The sequence below is a fragment of the Eublepharis macularius genome, chromosome 16 (assembly GCF_028583425.1).
Source record: "Eublepharis macularius isolate TG4126 chromosome 16, MPM_Emac_v1.0, whole genome shotgun sequence".
Lineage (NCBI taxonomy): Eukaryota > Metazoa > Chordata > Lepidosauria > Squamata > Eublepharidae > Eublepharis > Eublepharis macularius.
The window spans coordinates 47767899-47781295 of NC_072805.1; the positions used below are offsets into that span (position 1 = coordinate 47767899).

The following is a 13397-nucleotide window of genomic DNA, read 5'->3' on the forward strand; positions in this document are numbered from 1 at the left end:
AATTCACTAACTGTACCAAAAGAGTGAAACCCGCTAGAACACGTCATCGGCAAAAAGACCCAAGGCACAATGCTTTACGCTGGCAAGATCATTTGACCAGTCGAATATCAAAAAACGGCCATGCGTCCAAATCATTAATTTAGCAGAACTGTAACAGAAAGAGGTTTATACTAATTACAGTCCAAAGGTACTCAATTTTTTTTACTGCTTATGCATGATGATTCATTGAAAAGAAATTACTCAAATGACTATTTTTCCAGATGCAAACTTTTAAATCAAATTGCTTCTCAGACTCCTGAGAGGAGCTCCTTAACAGTCTTACATCATAAGCTGAGTTTTCCAGCTAGTGGGTCATTCTGTTGACCCTCCCTTGAACTGACCCTTTCTTCACTCGCACACACACTCACACACACTCACACTCACACACACTCACACACACACACACACACACACACACAAACCCAATTATAACATTCCCTCGCCCTTCCACAGGGCATTGCTGAGCAGCAGAAAGTGAAACTCAGTAATGCAGCCACAATTCACTGGGCCTCTGCCTCATGTCACTGCTTGTACACTCAAATATCTTATCTTGCCATAGTGTTGAATGGGGGGGGAGGAGCTCAACCGAGCTCTAACAAAACCTCTCAGGTCCTCTTCCTTATCCAGCAGTGCCACAACCCGCAGAGTGCACTACCATAGCACTTATATGTGGAAGGCAGCTAGACCAAGGAAATGGTTCATAGGATAATAATAATAATAACTGAGCTTATATACCGCTCTTCTAGACAGATTAGTGCCTCACCCAGAGTGGGGAACAAGTTAGTGTTGTTATCATCTCCACAATGCAGGCAGGGAGCTGAGGCTGAGAGGAATCGCTTGCCCAAGGCTACCTGCTGAGCTCATGGCAGGAGTGGGATTGCTAAAGATCATGCTGGAATGAACTGTTCATCCGTTAAGTGCCACTGGATTCTGTTTAGTTTTGCTGCAGAGGGCTAACACAGCTGTCCCCTCTGGAATGCTCCTCCTGTGAAAGCTGTGCTCCTCCTCTGATCTGGGCTTGTCGGTTGCTCCTTCTCGTAGGCAAGTGAGGTCAGCTTCTGCACGACCACTGTCTTTCTGCACCCATCCCTTCCAGACCACACAAGGAATGCTTTCCCTGTATGTTTCAGAACTTGTGCAAGGCTGAACTTTTAAAGACAACTTTCTGTGCTGATGGCGCTCTTTTAAAAGAGGTTTGGCTTCACTATCTGTCTGAGGTGGACTTCTGTCTATTTTATAGATTTTAATTTTTGTAAGACATCAAACAATGGTTTGAAAAAATACTAGGGGGAGCTCCATTAAATCATGTGAGTCATTGAAGTTAAAGTGGGGAGACCAGGACAGGCACCTCTACTCAGTTGTAAGGTCATTAGGTGACCTTGTGCCAGCCATTTACGTTCCGCCTAACATCCCATGCAGGGCTGCTGAAAAGATAAAACGGAGAAGAAACTCCCGAGAAAGGGCAGGAATGCATTAGTAGGACCGGAGAGCATTTTACGTACCTGGGCACATCCAGCTGCCTTAGACTGAGCCAAACCCTTCATCTATCCAGGACAGGACAGTCTACTCTGAGTGGCAGTGGCTCTCCAGAGTCTCAGCCAGAAGCCTTCACAGAACCTACCATCCAATTCCCTTAACTAGGGGTGCTAGGGACTGAACCCGAGTCCTTCTAAATGCAAAGATGGTGCTCTGTCACACAGCCACGAACCCTCTTCACTGAATACACTGAATACACTTTATCACAACCAGGCCACCTTGTTTCTTGGCATGTAGAAAGCTGAATTAGGCTGAGCCTATGTGGCCGATCCAGTGAGCTTCACAGAGGAGCGGAAACTGAGCACGAGACTCTCCAACCGAATTCCTTCATCAAACTTGTACTTCTTCAAACCCATATGAATGTTTATTTCATTCTTTGCCATTGAGGTGTGAAACCCTGGCTGATTCCTCTACAGGACAGCAACACCCTGTCACCTTCTTACCATTTATTCATTTACTTTAGTTATTGCCTGCCTCTCTCATTGAGATTCAAGGTGGATTACACGGTATAAAACAATGCAATCCAATTGCATGGCACATCCAATAAATAGCGCAATAGAACTAAACAATGCCAAAAAAGTTATCAGGCAAGGTAATACCAATGAGCAATGCAGAAAATGGAATCACAAAAGTTGAAGACAACACGGTTAGAGCAAGACAGCCCATACACTGAACAGACAGACAGCATGCAGTCCTTCTGGACAACGCTGTTTGGCCCGGTCCAGGGAATGAGGGGAAAGGGTGGGAAGCCTTCCTGATTTCCTCAAGCAGGCCACTCCACAACCAGTCCTTTCATGGAAGAGTCCAGTGCAGCTTGCTACCCCCAAGACAAATGCAACAACGGCCTTCCAAGTCACTTTTCCAACTCTAGCAGTCCCAGGTAGGCGGCAAAACCAGTGGCTTATCAAGCCCTGGTGGTTAGCAGCCGTCTCGTGGGGTGTGAGCTGCACAGGTGTGGACTATGCGATGCTTACCTTTTCCCCCTCATAACCAAGCCCACTGTGGGAATACTCTGGTCAATGGCCCCAAGTGTCATCTTGCAGCCATGTCTCGGCACAAGCTCAAGGCACATTTTAACAGGTTTGCAGGTGCCCGCCTTGGCTGGTTCTATCAAAGGGAATGTGGCCGCGGTAGCAATCCTCTCCAGAAAGAAGCCAGAGTCTGTGGGATTGGTCAGTGGAGAGAAAATGAGATAGAAAGCTTGCGCAGGACCTCTTTGGCAACGTCCCAGCCAGCCACCACAGAACACCCGTGTGCTGACTTCTGGGTATGTGTCTGGCTACACGACAATCAGGGCTCTTCTTGGAGGGTTGCTCTTGAAAGCCTGACTTGGTGTTCGGCTGCTTATCCTAGAGCTATCAGAACTCCTCCTTGTTGGTGGAGATGACAGGGTAGGAAGCTCTGTGCCAAAGGCAGCTAGAAGCCGTCACGTGCCAAATGTGTCATGGAAATACCCTCACGCTCACCTCAGCTAACCTTAAGACAGTCACTGCTGCTAGTCAAGAGAAATCACCAGCAGAAAGCTGCACTCCAAGCCTCCTCCAATCGCCCCCAAATGTTAGCTTTTGCTAACCATTGGGTCAACTTCCTTTTTTCATCTGCATTCAGAATATTAAAGAGGATCCGGAGTCTCTACAGAAACGTCCTCCGTTTTCTGCAATTAAGAACTACCACACTGGAGCCACCAGCAGTTCCAACGGGTGCTTTCTACCCAACGGCCAGTGGTCAGACAGAGGTCCGGGGTGGGTGTTCACAGGAGTGGCACGGTGGCAACATCTGCCTCAGTTAAGCACTTCCATAGGGAGCCTGTATCAGAAGGAACTGAAATCTCCACATTCAAAGTATGATCTGCAGCGTCCACCTCTGTGCTGGCTGCTGCCGCCACCCAGGAGAGCCCCTGTAATGGTTTTAGGTGCATTTCCCCTTGCAGGCCCTGTTTGCCAGTGACGGCACATTACTGCCCCAAGGCCTGTTGCACAAACACAAACCCGGGAGGAAGCCTGGCCCGATTTAGTTCCCTGGCAACGGGGCTAATGCCAGCTTCATGGGCCTACAAAGGGAGCCAATTCATTTCATTATCTGCTCTGGCACATCATGAGGAAGGAGAACAAACACCTCACACCAAAGGACATTCTGACAATGATTAACCTGGCGCAAGTTAAATGCAAAGGAGTGGCAGAGGCAGTAAAGTGGTACATGCAGAAGGCTCATATTTCTCTAGGGAAAGCTCATATTTTTAAGAAACGTAAGCTTCAGACAAGAAGCGCTCAGATTTTAAAATCTAGAACAGCTGCAAACATTTATGTCTAGCAGTGGGGACGGCTCAAAGTGCTCTGCAAAGCAAAGCAAAGCAAAGCCATATCCCTTTCAGTGTGCTTAAACTTTACCCTCTCTTCTTCCCTCCCCTTCATGGGCACACCTGATCCTTCCACAAAGCCTATAAAATACACCCTACTTAAACTAGTGCACAAGCTACGCTCTTCCAATCAGCTGCTTTGGGCTGAGTCACCCACCACCACTGGAACAGCTCAGCCCACTCGCCCCAGCTTTAGGGGAAGGACTTAAGATACACTGCTCTGCTGCCCTTTTGCACTTTAGGGCTTTCCTTTCAGGAGGACCTTTCATTAACTGGTGGCTGGCACAGGGGAAGCGTATGTGTGTGTGTGTGTTTTTTTAACATAAAATGTTCATTAGTTTTGACTGTTTTTCTCTTGAATTATCTTGTGTGAGCTGCTTTGGGCTTCCTTTGTGGGTGGTGGACTATAAGTACATTTACACACACAGCTGCCTGAGGGAGGTTGGAGAGAATTACCAGTGTGAGGCCACCTTATACGGTAGCTCTGCTAGGCAAAACACACACAAATATGCCCATCCAGAACAATAAAACACACACACTCTTCCAAAGGAATAAGAACAGGGCTAGCACAATGTCCTTTTTGAACAAAGCCAAGTGAAGTGGCATGAATTGTGCACCCCGAAATCTACACATCTCTTCAGCAGGCTGTTATGGTTAGTCCGTGTCAAAGTTAGGTGCTGGTGGCGATGTTTTCGGTTAAAAACAGCCACACTACTTAGAATGAGATTAATACGTCCACACTCGGGGGGGGGGGAGAAAACAAGGTTTATTAACGTTCACTGCGAGAGCATCCTCCGGCGTTGGGAGCACGAGTGCATGTCCTAAGGGCCAGGAACACCCACGCATTGCCAGGACCACCTGCCTGAACACCCTCCTTTCCTTCGATCCCTTGGAGGAAGGGCAATTGCAGGCCTACAGCCTAACGAGCGAGGTCATCCCAGGGGCACACCTTCAACGGAGTTAGCACAGATCCCTCGGTTCAGCTGCAACCTGAGACCCAGTACTACTAAGGGGACATTTGGGCTTCCGTGGGTGCTGGTTTTGGTAAGAAACAGTTAAGTGTCGCTTAGGGCTGTATAGGGTTGCCAGTCTCCAGGTGGTGGCTGGAGATCTCCTGGAATTAAAACTGACCTCCAGGCCACAGAGATCAGTTCTCCTGGAGAAAATGGCTGTTCTGGAGGGTGGACTCTGTGGCACTATACCCCACTGAGGCCCCTCCCCTCCCCAAACTCCCACTTTTTCCAGGCTCCACCCCCCAAATCTCCAGGAATTTCCCAACGTAGACCTGGCAACCCTATAGCTGTAGCACTGCGAGGTATTTGTCTCTCTACCGCGTGCATCATTTTATAAATCTCTATCTTCGCCCCCCCCCCTCACCCTTCCTTTTTCTAAACTAAAATGTCCCAACTCGTCATCTCTTCCGCCCAGGAAAGGTGCCCCAACCCCTTAATCATCTTGGTTGCCTTCTTCTAATACTTTGCCCAGCTCTGCAATATCCTTTCCGCGTAACAGCAACCAGAACTGTACATAATATTCCAAATGAGGGCACACCATGGCTCCATACGAGGGCATTACAATGTTGGTGTTTTACTCTCAGTCATTTTTCTTATCATCCTCAGCATGGAGTTTGCCTTTTTATTACGCTTCCCAAATACAACTCCAAGTTCTTTTTCACTCTCAGCAAGTTCATACCCCATCAACATATGTTTAAATTTCAGATTTTTTTTGTTCCAATATGCATCATGTTACACTTATCTATGCTGAACTTCATTTGCCACACTGCTACGCACTCACCCAATTTAGAGAGATCCTCCTAGAGCTCTTTACAATCCACCTTGTTTTTTTTCACCATCCTGAATAAAATTATCCTCAAACTTGGCCACTACACGGCTCAGCTCACATTCCAAATCATTAGCACTACCGACCCTTGTGCGGCCCGCTGCTTATTCCCTTCCACTGAGAGAAGCGTCCCTTCATTCCTACTCTCTGCTTCACAATCTGTCCTCTTATCCCGTGGCCGCCAAGCTTGCCAAAGTGTCTTTGGCGAGGTACCTTGTCACAAGCCTTTTGGAAGTATATAACGGATACCAGATCACCGTTATCCACATGCTTGTTCATCTTCTCAAATAATTCCAAAAAGTTGGTGAGGCAGGACTTCTCTTGGCAGAAGTTTTTCTGTGTGCTTAAGAATTCTGCTTAATAACAGTTTCTACCAATCTACGTGGAACAATGTTGGGCCAACTGCCCTGTAATTCTCCGGATTCTCTCTAAACATCTGTTCAAAAACTGGTGTGACAGTTGCCACTTTTCAGTCCGTCGGCACAGAAGCCAACTTTAGTGACAAATCACATATAGCGGTTAGTAATTCAGCGATTTGCTATCGGAGTCCCTTAAGAACCTTCCAGTGCGTGGCCACCTGGACCCCAAGGCTTGTCCGTTTTCAGTTTGCCTGGTAGTCCTAGAACGGGCTCTCTAGTTCCCTCAATCTGACTCCAGTTCCTCAGACACCCTTCCCACAGACAGCAGCTCCAGCGTGGTGGGTGCATGCCCCCTACATTCTGCACAGGGAAGAGAGACCCAACGCATTCAGTTTCTCGTCCATCTCCCTTCAACAATCCTTCCAGCCCTGTGTCATCTGACAGCCCAACAGCTCCCCTAGACAGTTTCCTGCTTCCCATATATTTGATAAGATATTTGCTATTTGTCTTAATATTGTTAGCAATAATCCATGAATCATTTTAAAGCTGGCTGAACAAACTGGTTCTTAGGGCAGAACAGTCTACACTGGCTTTCTAGTGCAGAAGGTCCTCAGGGAATACTAAGACCTCCCCCACTTATTCAGAGCAAGGCACCTGTGATTTCTACACAACCAGAAGCATTTCCGTTTTTAAGTACAGGATTAAGGGCACGCAATCAGCCTCACTTAGATATGATTTGACTTTCGCCAGGAATGCTAGCACTTCGACATCCGAGGATAAAAGCAGAGCATCATGCAGCAAACAGACCGTCTGAAGCCTGCCTTTGTTGAGATAACAGGAATGGACAGGAAAGCAATTGCAGGGGAAGTTTTGTGGATGGGAGAGCGGGGAACTGATTCCTACTCATGTCTTCCAGTTCTCACCTATAAATGCCCCTGGAGGTGGCAATTTTCCCCACGCAAACTCATGCCCCTATTTTGGGGGAGGTGTGGATCTGTGGGGGAGAACAAACCGGCAAAGGGAGAATTCAGCATTCCCTCCCCAGCTGCCAGGTCTCTTCTCCAGGCACCTGGTGTTTTCTCTGCAACATCTACTTCTTCCTGGCCTGATAATTTTGTGATCTGGAGTCAGACAGCACCATAATAGCACAGCTAGGGCAGGGCTATTATGCCCCTCCAAATGGTACTGAGTCATTATAAGTGCTACCCACCAGAAAAATATGAATTCTAACACATGAAACAGTTAGTGTACTCTGCAGTTAGCCACTGATAGAATCCAGACTTACTCTTTTTTAAAAAGCTGGCTGTTGCGGCGCATACAATTTAAACTGCAGGACAGCAAAGGGTCTTTCATAATCTGAACCTCTAACAGGCTTTTCTGGGATAGTACATGTGGCAAATAAGAAGCAGAAGTGAAACCAGGCTAGCCACAAGCACCATGCTGTTATTATAAATATGCCTGGAACAAGTGATTTAATCTGGACAAAGAAATGACCTCTCTCTTCCAGAAAAAAAAAACCAGCAAGCACATGCACAGACACACAAACACCGATCTCTTTGACAACTCGGGATAAGGAAGAGACAGACGTCATTTGCTACCCTCCTATGCCTTGTACCCTGTTCTACACTGAATAAGACTTGCAGTGCGCAGACTCACACAGAGGCTATGCCCTTCCCTTGGACTATTTTTGGAAGAAAGGAACAGACTGCATATCTACAAACACTTGCAATGAATACCCAAGCAGTTCCAAAGGTTTTTAATTTTTTTCCCCTTTGAGGATAACAGCAGCAATACATTTGTTTAAAAATTCTTTCATTTTCTGATGATGACAGACCTACAAAAGTTGGTACACCCTCCATCCGAGGTTGCTGAAGGTCCCTCAAGGACTTGTGCTTTTCTCCCACTGTGCAGAAGGAAAGCCTGTTGGGCGGAAGTTCAGCTACGGAGGCCAGCACTGCTGCAGAGCTCAGCAAAAAGAAACTTGGCTTCGGATGTGGAAGGCCAGGTGTGACGGGCAGGAGGCTGTCCTGCCCCCGAAAGGTCAAGCAGCCACTCAGCTGTTTCATCCCTGAACCCATGGGAGGGCTGCCCCAGCACCCAGTCGCCATTCAGAGGGGGGGACAGAAGGCTGGAGGGGAATACAGCAGCAATTCCGCTCAGGCCCACCGCAGCAAAAGAACAGGCAGCTGCATGTATAGTTCTGCCTGGCAGTGTGGCACAGTGGCTGAACTCTACCTCTGGGGCGGTCTCTGGCGATGAGCAGGCCTGGTACCCTTTAGCCTGACTCTTGTGAAAGGACAGGCTGGTGTCGGAGGACTCCTGGTGGGAGAGATTCTAACCTGGTGGCTAGGCAGTGAAAGCCTGTTTGCACTTGGAAGCGTAAACGGGACTGAAAGCCAGGTTTTCTGGTGAGTGTTGGGAAACCTGGGCTGCTGCTCTGTTCTTTCAAAACCGCCGGGACAGAAGCAAATCTTCTTGGCTGGTTTGTTGAACCTCCTGCTTCAGTGGTCACCGTACTCTTCTGGCGCAATGGAAAAATGACTCCACAACCGCTCATCACCCAAAGCCTTTTACCAAGCAGACAAGTTCACCCCATCAGGCACCGAATCACAAAGGGGTCACATCCTTCACACCTGAACACAAAGCTGATCCCTAAACTGGAAGACTTGCAGTGCAATTCTATACACAGTTTACTCCAGTCTAAGCCGGTTTCACTTCGGTGGGCTTAGGCTAGAGTAACTCGGCACAGGACTGCACTGCAGGACACGACTCCAAAACAGACAAGCCAGGATCTTCTTGACATACATGAAATTAGAACCTGGGTTTCCTAGTCTGACCATCTAACCACTACACCACACTGCCTCAATATTTTTATGCAAGCCATAAAATTTGTGCCAGCTTTGGTGCGGGTGATGCAAGGAACCACAATTTATTTTAGAAATCCTTCCTCCCACTCCACATCCATTTGGCAGCTATGGCAAATACATCAGAAAGTAATGCGAGAAAAGTATGTTATCCATTCAGCTCCTTCCAATGCTTTAGGAACTGGAAACTTGGAGGGAGACAGTGTCCTGTAGCAGCTGCCCCAAAAGAAGAATGGCTGGCTGGTTAACCTTGAGCAAGTTTCAACCTACTCCAAAAAATGGTATTTGTCCATTGCAAGGCCTGTTTGCTTAATATAAACTGATGATTCGCTGTTGTGATCGACTGGGGCACTGCCTCGAGTTACTTGCATTTCCTCACCTGGACTACTGGGATGAGCCTAACTGGTATTGTTGTTGTTAAAGAATTTCAGACCAAAGCCTGGGTGGGGACTCTGGTTCAAATCCCCATTCAGGTGTAATGGGCTTCACAGGATGATGGTGGCCCAGCCACTCTTACGTGAGAGATACCGTGGCTCAACGGCAGACGTTCGCACGCAGAAGGTGGCAGGTTCACCCACTGGCATCATCGGTCTGGGAGCAGCAGTGGTGGAGAGTGGCCCTTCTCTGCTTGAGGTCAGACAGAGCTGCTGCCAGTAAGAGCTGAGCACCCTGTGCTAGATGGTCTATGACTAAGGGAGAGTCGTATGATCTTGTATCTAAACTTCCTTATGTGTATTACTTGGTTTCCAGAACACCACACGCTTCAATTCATCATCAATTTCTAACACTGTTCATCAAACCAGAAACATGGCGAAAGCCAATACAGATTTGGCTGCATCTTCACGGGGCCGGGAGACGGGAAACATGCTTGACCAACTTTTTGCTAGATAAATCATGTCTCTGGTTCAAACACTTTATGATGCCAGATGATGGAAATTTCACTTCTAAAATGCATTTTCTCATTTTTGTAGAGGAAAGGCTGTGAATGCTTTCCTTAACACTTTGGAGTCTTCTGTGAGCTGAAGCACACTGCAGAGTTAAACGGCACTGCAACACTACAACAACGTAGGAATTCCAAGCTGGTTGACACAACGGGCCTAAGTTAGCCCACACCCAGGGAAGTCCATAAGTGTACCTCGTCACAACCTGGCAGGCCTGGGCACCTGCTCTTTAACGTATCTGAACATACTGTTCAAAAGAGCAAGAGCCCACCTGGACAGCATGCACTTGTTTTCTCTACTGTCAAGCAATTCCTAGGGCACTTCCCAAATCAGTTCCATTTCTGAGTTTATCGCTGTGTAACTTTTCAAAAACTAGATAAATTGTTAAGCACATACTTAACCTGCTTGTGCGGAGAGCGGACTACAAATCAAGTAAATAACAACAACAACAACAACAACAACGCCTGAATTCCAAACAAGACTTTGAAACTAAAGCTAAGCCTCTGTTACGACCTATGCCCTAAACTGCTGAGCCAACAGCTAGAGTGCTGTTTAAGGGTTCCTTTTAAAAAGGTAAGCACAGACCCATCCACTTGTGAGCGCTTTCTCCTTGCATTTCCAAAGACAGAAAAGTTTTTAAATGACTCTAGTATCAGGTTAGGGCTAAATGTGGGGGGGGGGTGCTTGTTTTTTAATAACTCCAACGACAAAGGAAACATTTTACTCTTTTCTCACTTGCCACTGTTAAGTTGGTCACTGACCTTCATGGTGGTTGAACAGCAACCCACCAAGGCCTTGCTTTAAAGCCTGGCATTTTTCACATACCTCCTCCTTGCTGGGATATGATTTATTTGGTTGCCTGCAAACCTGCTAGGAAGCAGCTCACACTGATTTAGCTCTTTTGAGCATAAAGCCTCAGCTCACAGAGGCCACCGCAGGGACACAGCGATCAGCCTAGGCATTTGCCTCCCGACTTATCTACCTCCCGACTGTTCCACTCCCATTGTCTCAGGCCCTGTGAAGGGAGGCCTTCTGCCAGAACACAGCCCTCTTACTGTGGTCAGGCAGTCCACGTTACCCGGGAGGCCTGGCGCTGGGAGAAAACACTGAACAAAACTGCAGCAGAAGTTCACCAGGTGCTGTAGCGCTAGGAGCTCCTCAGTGTCTGCTGATGAGCAACCATGCTTTGAAAGCTACAGAGAACAAATTAAGCAAGAAGGGGAGGGGGAGGATCCTAGCCTGACTTTAAATTAGCTACCCATCAGTTACCGTGCTCAGTTCAAGGTATTAGTTACAACATACAAAGCTCTTCATGGCTTTGGTCCGGCATACCTACGGGACCGCCTCCCTCCCTATGTCCCTCCACGGCAGCTTCGCTCATCTGAACAGGGTCTCCTGCAGGTGCCAGGCTGCACACGGGTGAAGACAGCAGCAGCCCCTACACGGGCTTTCTCTGTGGTGGCCCCTATCCTGTGGAATGACCTGCCTGAGGAAGTCAGAAGAGCCCCCACTCTCCTGGCTTTCCTTAAACGATGCAAAACCGGACTATTCAAAAAGGCTTTTTACTCAAATGGGAGGACTGTATTGTAGGGAAGGGGTCTCAGATGATCCGCTAATGAGGTAGGGACCATAGACTTCATCACTATATTGCCTTACATATTTTCTGCTGCTTTAAATATGTACTCCTATGTACCACCAGTGCTCCATGTTGTCTAATGTTAGTCCTAGAGTTGATTATGTTTTGCTTCAGTATTTTTCCTACTCTGTATTGGATTCTCGCTAATACTATGTCTTTTAAACTTGTATCTATTTACCCTATGGTATTGTTTATGAAATGTCCTTGATACTGTATTGAAACGTACTTGATACTGATTGTACTACTCTCATACTGTGCAATCCGCCATGCGTCTCAGTGAGAAAGGCGGACTATAAATGGCATACATACATACAAGCAATATATAATAATAAACACAAGATCGTATGCTTCAGTGCAGAATAAGGCCGTTACTCAGGAACCAGCTAAATAAATACAGAAAAGCGGGTTCACAATTAAGACTGAACATCTACACCCGGTTGACTCTTCAAAAGTGTCGCCAAGTAGACTGCATTAAACTTGCCCTGATGTCTATGTCTGGCTACAAATATGGGAGCTGGCTAACTGCAACGTTAACTGCAAGCTGCCCCATACAGAGGTGGTTTTGAAATGCGCTCTGTGCAACAGAAAACAATGATGCTCGTTAGGTGGTCTTGGGTTAGTCAAGGGCTCGCCGTCTAGCCTCCCTCACAGTGTCATTTAGAGGATGTAACGGGACACACAAGATGCCCTGACTTCTGAGGAGTGATATAAAAACCTGAGAAATGATTTGTCGATACAGGGCCCAATGCTGTGCTCTGTTAACTTCTGCATTTTTCTTCCTCAATATTACAGGACACAACAATGCCAGTACTCCAAGCCAGAACATCTGCATGCCAATGCAGACCTCCCCACCCTTTCAACTTTTCACCAAGAGGCTGTAATCTTTGTTTTGTGCTGTGCTTTTAAGGCCTCTTAGAGAAAAAGCCCAGTTAGGCAACCTCTATTCATGGTCTTAAAGCCAAGGGAACATCTTTGTAGTGTGTGACAGGAAAAGTGGGAAAGGGGAGAGAGGAAGGGAGGGAAGCGTTAGGTGCCTTAAGAACAAGGCTGATGGGGTAGAGATGACAGACGGCACTGACCTATTTTCTTTCCTTCCCTTCCCTCAGGAATTTAAACCAATGTGGAGCCCAAGAACTTGCAGCAATCTAAATGGAAACAAGTTACCTCTTGGAGAGAAATACAGTCCAAGTCCAAAACTGAGATGCACGCTGAAAAGGGACCAACTGCACGTACAGATGTGTGTTTTGTTGAACTATACCTCAGTCATGAAGCCACCCAGAATGACAGGCGAAGCAGAACACGTCGCATTACCTGGTTAATGGGCTCAGTGCATCCCAATAATGGTTCCCAAATTTTATTTAGAATCCCTACCCTTCCCATGCTCAAAAGAATCAAAAATGCAAATCCACAGTTACTGCTCCAGCACACCCTCCCTCCAGCATTCTCAGCTTCTTTGGTGCTAATAATAGCAAAAGCACATTCTGGGTGAAGAGCCTTAGAGTACAAAAACGACAAAAATGTCCTGATCTCTGCTTAGCTGACAGCCACCCTGCCACATAACAGTGGCCAAGCATCACAGAGAGGGTCAGTGGGAGGAGGAAAGCAGCAACATCAGCTGCTCCACAAAAGTTTATTGCTTTAAACAACCGACTTTCCAAGGGAGGGAAGATCTTTGATGCAATCCCGCTCTTCGCCTTCCAGGCCAGCTCTCTGACACCCGATACCTCTCCATCTGCTTTTGCTTCGTTCAAATTCCATCAGCTTCTTTCCTGCTAAAATAACAGGGACTGAAAATACAATGCTGACTCTCTGGAGATTCCAGTGGTG

At 47.2% G+C, this 13397-nt stretch overlaps 1 protein-coding gene across 3 annotated transcripts in view; it reads right to left on the reverse strand.

Moving 5' to 3' along the window:
• ANKRD11 (ankyrin repeat domain containing 11) overlaps positions 1-13397 on the reverse strand; it is a 173306-nt gene that overhangs the window by 70971 nt on the left and 88938 nt on the right. The window lies entirely within an intron of this gene.